The 9,288-nt window shown below is 35.6% G+C and overlaps 1 long non-coding RNA gene across 1 annotated transcript; it reads right to left on the bottom strand.

Annotated features, from left to right (window-relative positions):
• Nucleotides 1-466: 466 nt before the first annotated feature.
• On the bottom strand, nucleotides 467-8,923 carry LOC109610461. Its single transcript, XR_002192844.2, has 3 exons — nucleotides 8,654-8,923; nucleotides 4,020-4,716; nucleotides 467-868 (listed from the first exon to the last, which is right to left on the bottom strand). It is a non-coding gene; the product is annotated as an uncharacterized LOC109610461 (long non-coding RNA).
• Between the last annotated feature and the right edge of the window lie 365 nt (nucleotides 8,924-9,288).

Genomic DNA, 9,288 nt, shown 5'->3' with positions numbered 1-9,288 from the left:
ATCGATATGTTATACATACATATTTTCATGTTTTGTACTTATTTCCTCCCCCCTCCCTAAAATTTGAAGTTTACTGAAAATGGAATCAGTTTAGTAATTTTAGAGTTTAGTCAGAGAAGTGTAGAGTTCGATCAGAGAAATTATCAATGCGAAATCAATTGTAACCGGAAACAACAACAAATGCAGGAGAACATCCGAACATACTTATTGATAAACATTTTTCTTCTCATATTTAATTTGAACCTAATAAAGAAGGAAGAAAAAGATTTGCAATCAGTCAGTGAGAAAAGAAAAGATCAGAGTTAAAGTATGAATGCGTAGAGTGTATGGTTTCTATGTAACTGATTGCTTCAAGGAATATCATACTTTAATTTATATTTTTAATCAAAACTATGTTTTCATTAAATAAATACTTTTAATTTTATGAACTTTATATTAAAGTTTAATTTTTCAAAAAAATAACCGTTTTCAAAAGATTAAGGCGACACGACGCAGCGGCCTCCTTAATCCGTATCAACTATTCTATCTACAGCATTCCTTTCGGCGTATCGAATTCGCGCGTGCTGCACGTGTGTGCCACGCCACACTGTACATCATACCGTTGCCATACCAAGCCACGCCGCTGCCGCCGTGCCGCAAGCTCTCGCTAATGAGGATTGTCCTTTCTTGTATGCCGGATAGCATTTCGACACCGAGCGTCTCGAATTTCTCGCGCTCGCTCATCTCTTGCTCTTTCGTGTGCACTTAATTCTCTCTCTTTTTTTTGTTTCTTTAAGAATGATCAAAATTTGCTGAAGCTATCGAGCAAAATCTTTTCTATCTTCTTTGTCTTTTGTACATCTTCCTTTTCTTTCCTTTTCTTTTATATCTATTAAACATGATAAGCAATTTTATGGACGAGTGCTAAGATATATATACAGGGTGTTTCCGGACATTTCCGCGACAAACTTAAAGGGGTGATAGATAAATGGAACAATTTTTGCTAAGCAACCTGTGTCCGACGATGTCTCCCTAAAGCGCCAAGCTGCGATGAATGCTGTTTGATTTCTATATGGTTAGATTAAAATTTTAAAAATCATACATTTTTTAAATTATATATATTTTTTTTTATTACAATAAATGTTCAAAATGGTGACCTGCAACCTCAATACAAACATTGCGCATTTACTGATGCACCCTCTGAAAAATTCTAGTATTATTGCGAATTGTATCGCATGCGTTCATAAATGCGTCCTGTAAATGAACTCATTTCGGGTATTAACAGGGGTTGTATACACTAAACTTTCGTAAACTGTGTAAATGTTCATCGCAATCTGGCGCCTTAAAGAAGTATCGCCGGACACGAGTTGCTTAATAAAAATTGTTCCATTTATGGAGATCTATCACCTCTTTAAGTTTGTCGTAAATGTCCGGAAATATCTTATATATATATCCTAGCACTAATATATATATATATATATATATATTATATTTCGTTATAAGAGCGAGTCATAATTCAGACTAAATACTTAATATGTCCATTATTCTATGTATCCATATCTTAACATATCTACTTTATAAATTTTATACAGCAATAGAGATTTATTGTAAGCCCCTACTAATGCATTACCACAATTATATAAGTTTCCTAATAATTATCTAAAAGACAAATACAATCTTCAAAACTAGCATTGACATTATACAAATTAGCAAACAAAATTCATGAATGAATTCTCGCTTCACTTTTTCTTTCATTTCATGTTATATGAGAAATGATGAAATTTTATTATAATTTAATTGAAATGATGAAATTTCATCATAATTTAATTGCATACATGCTTATAATTAAGATATATAGAATGAAATATATAGACAAGTCTTATTATTGCATATTCTCTCTCCCCCCCCCCCTTTTTTCTCGCTATTCCTTTACTTTTTTTATATCTTTATTATAATTATTTCTTTTATTTGAAAGTATTATCATAGAATATATGTACACATCTCTTCCATTGTCTATAGCTAAAGCTTTTATACATTAATGTTTTAATTTATAAAATCAATTGCTTTTTGCGATGCAAGCTTTTCCCTTCTCTCTCAAAAATGTAGAACAACTGTGCACTTATCTCTATTATTTATTATTCCAAAAAAAACGAACTACAAATCGAGTATGATAAAAGAAAGGGTGGTGTTATTCGCGCGCATTTGTTATTGATGTCGCGAGCAGACAGGTATGTATATACTCATGGAAAGTGATGCGTACATGCAAAACGCGTTTGCATATTCGCACGCGCGTGAGTCTGGTGCGGAGTTCATTAAAAATACACATTCACGTATTTTCTTTTGTGTCGTACAGCGCCGTCAAACGCGTGTTCGTCGATTATCGTTCAACACACGACGAAAAAGCGGCATGAGATGCATTCGTCAGCAGTGTTTTCCGTTATCTGGATAAAATTATCTAGATTTTTATCTAGATGCAATTATTATTTATTTTATTTTTTATCTATATAATTCAAGTGGTATCTTTATCTGTATCTCAGATATAAGAAAAGTGATATCTTTTATTAAAACACTTAAGATAATGTAATCAATGTGCACTGAGTGTAATTTTTCCAAACCATAGCAATTTATCGGCCGACTACTCCAATCGGTCAATTTCAACCGTAATCGAGCCCGCAACGTATAGTGTAATACAGATTTAAAAGCGTTCCACTTAATGATCGCGGCACTCGTAAACATTATGTGTCTTTGTTTAACTTTTAGCGACCAACAAGGATAAGATGATTCTGCTAGCGTTGCGGTCGTTAAATAGAACGCAGCCACAATCACATTGGTCACATTGATTGATATTGACATTGTGGACACGGCCTATACTCATTATTGTTGTCAAATGAATACATGCTTATTTTCTGTAATTTTTTGTCTCGAGTATATTATTTTTATATATCCTAAGTTGTTTTAAATATTATCTTAAAAGTATCTAGATAAGATATTTAGCTAATTCATCTTTTATCTAGATACTAAAATCGAATTATCTTTACCTTATTTGAGATACATGAGTATATGATTTATCTAATCTGTATCTAGATTATTTTAAATTACCTAAGCGCAACACTGTTCATCAGCAATGATATATGTATACGCAATATATAGTTGAGAAACTTAACATGATTATCCGATACACATCTAAAAAAATATTGCTCTCATGTTATAATCGGAGCAATATTTTAATGATAATGAGGTAAAAAGATATAAATTATTATGAACGTTCAATGAACTAGTAGTAAAAAATCGTTGTATATGGAATTTTTAAAAAATAAGCAATAAATCGATGTGCTTCGAAATCATTCAAGAACAGGGAAAAACTCAGGAGAAAAAAAAATATACACACACACACACATATATATACATTTATATTATCCTTATATATAGGAAAAATAATAAAAGAATAGATAAAAAAAATAATTGGCAGAATCACATATATAATCACATATATAAATTTATATATGATTATTTATAAAGAATGTTTTTTCATTCCTTCCAATTTCATTTTTCCTAAAAAAGAAGATGCAAAAATTATTCTTCTACTTATTATTTTTCAACTCTTTTTATTATTTTTCTTCTACATATATGGATAAAAATGATACCAAAAAAAGAAAACATATATCCATATATTTTATATATAATTATATATATATATATATATATATATATATATATATATATATTTTTGTATATATATTTATATTTGTAAATGTGTGATATGTAGATTTTTTCAGGTACTTTCCCGTTGCAATCAACTACAAAATTATGTGACATTGAAAGAGAAATTCTAATATATTTTACGATATATATATATATATATATATATATATATATATATATAAAAGTATATATGTATATATTAAGTATGATTTAAATCGCTCAATCAAATTATCTCCACCTTAAAAATGCACATTTAATATCGGAAATTTCTTTTGATAATTATATAAAAAGCGCCGGTCATATGAGTCCTCGCGTTAAAGAAGTAAGATCACACGCACTTGCGTTATTACTTTCCATCCCTTGTTTCGCTCGTATATTATAGTACAGTATACGCAGTGGGAAGAGAATGGAAAGATCGTGGCGCTAATGAGCCTCGTCTCTCGTCGCGGCGCCCGCGTAATGTCTCGCCACCGCTCGTTGTGAATTCGCTCCATCACCTCGCAGACCGTGCACCACCGCTGTCGACGACACGCCCGTGAGCGTGTCGTCGCGCCGCGCGACACACACACGCGCACACCAAGAGTGCGCCGCGGCCTTGGCAGTTCCGCCTGGGCGCGCCTCATCGGCTTAACTCCGCAACGGCGGTCGATCTAACCACGGCGTGGTTCGGCACGAACACGGCGTGGCTCGGCATGACGGCGGCGTGGCACGGCATGGTATGGCGCAGCGCGCTCGCAAAAAGCTTCGGAGTACCTTTCCCTCTTTTCTCCGCTTCGGCACGCCCGCCACCGTCGTCTTTGCTCGCCGTCTCCTCCCGCTTCCTCCTTTTTCTTAGTCCGTCTCGTCGTCGAAGAGCTCTTGCGGGTCTTCACCGCGGGACAAAATAGCCTCTCGCCTTTCTCGGCCGTTTCTGCCCCGCAGTTACGTCTCCGCTGCGTTCTCCTTCCTTCTCCCTTTCTCCTTCTTCTCATCATCGTTGCTCGGGTGTCGGTTCCATGCTTTCCGAGAGCGACCAACCGACCGACCGCTCGGCGTCTATGAGAATAATGGGTTTGACGTTAGTGAGTGGATTCTTCAGCGATCTTTAGATTCTTTGTGTATGTGTGTGTGTGTGTGTGTTTGTATGCTACATGGCGGTGCGCCCGCACGTTTCCTATATATAGATAGTTTATTTATAACAAATACACACATAACATACTCTCGCACGCGCGCATAGAGCAAACAGTTTCTTGCCGTGAAGCTATTAAAATCTTTTTGGTTATACATTTTAATAACAAATATTTAACACACTGTATTTCATAAATTGAAACAATTTTTCTTCTACTTTTTTCAATTTTCATATAAGTTTTATTTAAATATAATTAATCCTAATTAAAGTAAAATAGATTGATTGATTTGGATTTGATCAGTCTCTTACATTTTAAGATGTGATGTGTCTTGCTGTTTAGAAAAAGTTTAAGACCTAGCGATATAAGAAATGTTAATGTTCATCTTATCTCTTGAACAATACCAATCAAAATTTATTTCCAGAGATGTGTTTTTTGAGGGAAAAAGAGTTAAATTTTCAATGATTATTATACTATCAAAAATTATACATTGTTTGCTATTATAAATTAGTTTATACTATTATAGGAACCTAAATCTACGGAAGAATAAAACGTACTGTTCGAATAGATCTCGTATAATTCTATATGTATATAAGTATATAGGTGCTGAAACATGTTCTCGAGACTGTACATATCTATATCGTTCGACGCGCGCTCACGATCAAGATTCCGAATGGATGGGATGCAAGATGGTAGGAGAGAAATACACACGAAATACGCGGAATCAAGGTGAAAGGAAAGAGGAAGTCTACGAAGAGAGGCACTTTTTGGTCGAGTTCGACGTGACCGGAGTATCGGAGCCAGCAAGTGCTCGAACGCTGGTTGATTTTCGAAAGTCTATACAATTCAATCTATACGATCCAATTGTGCTAATGAGAGATTCTCTCATACAGCGAAAATTCAGACAAGACAATTCGCAAAGCACATCGATTAATTGTAGTCGCATAGATTAAATCCAAAGATTTTTTCAAAAAGAAATATATATCGATCTCTTTATGATTTATACAATGTCAGATTTCGACGTGAATTTTAATTATTAAAAGAATGGAACATATGTTTCTTTATTATGACACGCTATATATATATATATATATATATATATATATATATATATATATTTACGGAAAGATATATATAAGTTCAATATATATCTTTCCGGGGTTCCTGAAGCTCGGTTTAAATTTTAATAGAACTTTTTGATTGATGAAATTGATATCATTATCAAGCGCAAAAATAACATAACGCACAAGATAATTCGTAACATTGACATTTTTTGTGCCTCTTATTTTTGCGAATGACACCCGGTAGATGCGGTCAAGTGAGGTGGCACATTTCACAGAAACGAACCTAGTGAAGGCGGGAAACGGGAAGAGTGCAATATATATAGGATACATATATACATCTATCTAACCAACGGCGTTCTTGCCTTGTGTGGGATTTCCCACAGCAGGATGGACTCTCTGCGTCATCGCGCCACTACTACCTACGGCGTGTTCCGAAAATTTTCATCATAAATCAAGTCCGCGGTCGAACATTTTTTTACAATTATGATCGTACGTTCCGTGATTTCGATTCAATTCCGCATTTTCGTAACTCGACAAAGGTGAAAAGTTAAAGAAAGGAAAGATAAGCACGCGCAATTAAAAGAAATGAGTTTTATAAAAATTGTATAAAAAAAGCATAAATCGCAAAACATTAACATTTTCAAATTTATTAATTTGTAGGCGGAACTTTTTTTTATGGTGTGCAGTTCAAATTGTGCAAGTTAATTTGTGAGTTCATGAAGAATATACGATAATAATTGTAACGCCATACGCGATAGAAAGCAGCCAGTGTTTGCTGGTATCTAGATAAAATTATTTAGATAATCAACTAGATAAAGAAATGAATTATTTTTATTTTTAACTGGATGGAGAAATACAAAGTATCTTTATCTTTATCTTAGAAAAATATATGTCATCTTATCTAAAAATTGTCTAAGATGACGTTTTCATTATGCAAAAAAGTTTTCCAAAAATCTAAAGCAAGCTTCTAAAAATCTATCTAAAATATCTAAAATATATTTTTTATATTATTATTATTAATATATTATAAATATGTTATTATTATATTATTAATATATTATAAATATATTATAAATATAAATTAATAAATAAATATTTATCATATCATTTATATACCTTTTTGTTATTATTTAAATATTCTTTAGGAAAAGAGAAAGAATATATGTTTATGATTTTAATATCCCATTTATAATCTGCGTCACATTTTTTACAAATATTTATAGTCTTCTAAAATAAACAAAAATATCTAGATCATTATCTAGATTATCGAAATAATTATCTCATCTTTCATCTAGATTAAGTAAAAGCAAAATCATCTTTATCTCATCTAAGATAAATTCATGGATTTTTATCTTTATCTTTATCTGTAGATAATTTTGAAATTATCTACAGCAAACACTGGAAGCAGCTGAGACTAATAACGACACGGACGGCTCGAAATGATATTTGCCGAAGATGGAATCCGTATCGCTACGTTTGCTTTGAGACAGCGACACAAGGACATTTTATAAGACCATTACTTGAATCCGAAGCGAACAGAAACAAGACCGAAACGATAGAGTTTTCTTTTTTTGTCGCATTATATCAGGAAAGTCTCTTCGTGAGAAGCGCTGCTGAAGCTTCGAACCTGCTCCCTCTTTTATCTTTCTCCTCCTTTTTCTTAGCTACTTCTCATTCATCAGAATCGTTCTTTCACATTCATGAAATCTCGTGATTTCTACGTGTGAGTGCTTAGACGGTATACGGACACGCATACGCTTTGGGCGAAAAAAAGAAACTTCAAGGAGAAGAAATGAACGTTCGAGAGACGAATAAAAAGAGATGCTCTCCTTATTAGAAGACAGTAACTAGAAGAATTTCCCAGTATGGCGACGAACTGCTGGATGCTATTATTCCGACGCGGCGGAGATGCGATGAAAAATATCCCCGCTCTCCACATGATTCGTGATGCACAACGAGCGTGTTGCTTATCGATGTCTTGAATCGATACAAGGCGGTAGCGATAACAACGACTCATACACCGCCACACGTGCCACGGATAGCAGCAATGGATTTTAAATTAAAAACTTGCTCGCTGATTTCGTGTTTAAAGTCAAGTTCGTTGAAACTCTTGATTAGTATAAGATGATAAAAGCACGATATAAAAAACTAATATTTTCAAATGAAGTGAGCACGAGAAATTTCTACGAAATATTACGCTATAATATACCATGAAAGAGAAAAAGAAATGCTCTGACATTTTAGATTGAACGATTGTGACACAATTCCATTTTTTATTGCATGCACGTTAATTTCGTTGACAGTGAATTTGACACTTGGAGATATATATCAGCTTCCCCATTATTCAACCTATTACTATTTTTGTCTTAACAAAATGTAAAATTTAAATTTAAAAAAAGTTCAATATGAAACGAAATCAACAATCATGGAATATTTCATGATTCTCTAAATATTATAACGCAAATGTAAAATCATTTAATTAAATGATTTAAATCTGCCTTTCTATATTTCAAAACAATCAGATAACCGATATTTACGTATAACATTATTACGCAAAGTGTACCATAAACGCGTGTTAATCGTCCTCATGTCCCAATACGTTGTCTCCCTCTCATTCTTTTCACCCGTAGTGTGCAATCAAAAAGTACGCAGCCGAAATAATGACCGTTTTACTCGAAACTCCCTGATTTCGGCCAATGTGCATCGCGTCGTTGTATCGTCCGACACATTCCCACCGCCGCTTCGTACGCTTCACTCAGATATATATCACACACATATACACACACACACACACATACATACACGCCAATCTCGCTCCTCACACGTACGCTTCGACGAGAGACGTGTGCGCATGTATGGGTATCGCGCGCTTCGTGGCGCGCGTGCCGACGACGGCGGCGAGGCCATCCCGCTCCCTTGCTCGCTTTCCGTCGCACGCTCGTTGCCTCCCGCGCGTCTCGCTACACCCCGCGTCTCGCTATTCCCAGCGTTCCGCCGGCACGGCCGCCGCCCCAAGGGCTCATCGCCTCGACGAGCCGAGCGCCGGCACGATTTGAGCTCCCACCGCTACGCCACCTCTCTCGTTCTCCCTTCCCTTTCTCTCCCGCTTGCCTACCCTACTTTGGCCGCGCCGCCGACCGCAACTCGTCGCGTCGCTTCGGCGTTTTTCGCCCTTTCTTCGTCTCGTCTCCTCTTTGCGGCTATTCCGTCGCACATAACGTGCCGCTATCGCCGCTGTCGCCGCCGTTACCGCCGCCGCCTTTCCGCGCGCATTGAGAGACGAGGAGATTAAAGGCCGATGTGTGCGCGAATCCCAACGATCTTATCGCGTGCCACACTGCGCGATGCGTAGAAGCGAGTTTTTTCTCAAGCCTGATGACGTTTCAACAGGAACGGACGCCGCTTTATACTGAATGTTTTCTAGCTAGACACAGAGA

The sequence above is a fragment of the Camponotus floridanus genome, unplaced genomic scaffold (assembly GCF_003227725.1).
Source record: "Camponotus floridanus strain SB8 unplaced genomic scaffold, Cflo_v7.5 scaffold36, whole genome shotgun sequence".
NCBI classification, from domain to species: Eukaryota; Metazoa; Arthropoda; class Insecta; order Hymenoptera; family Formicidae; genus Camponotus; species Camponotus floridanus.
This window is presented reverse-complemented; position numbering and strand designations above follow the sequence as displayed.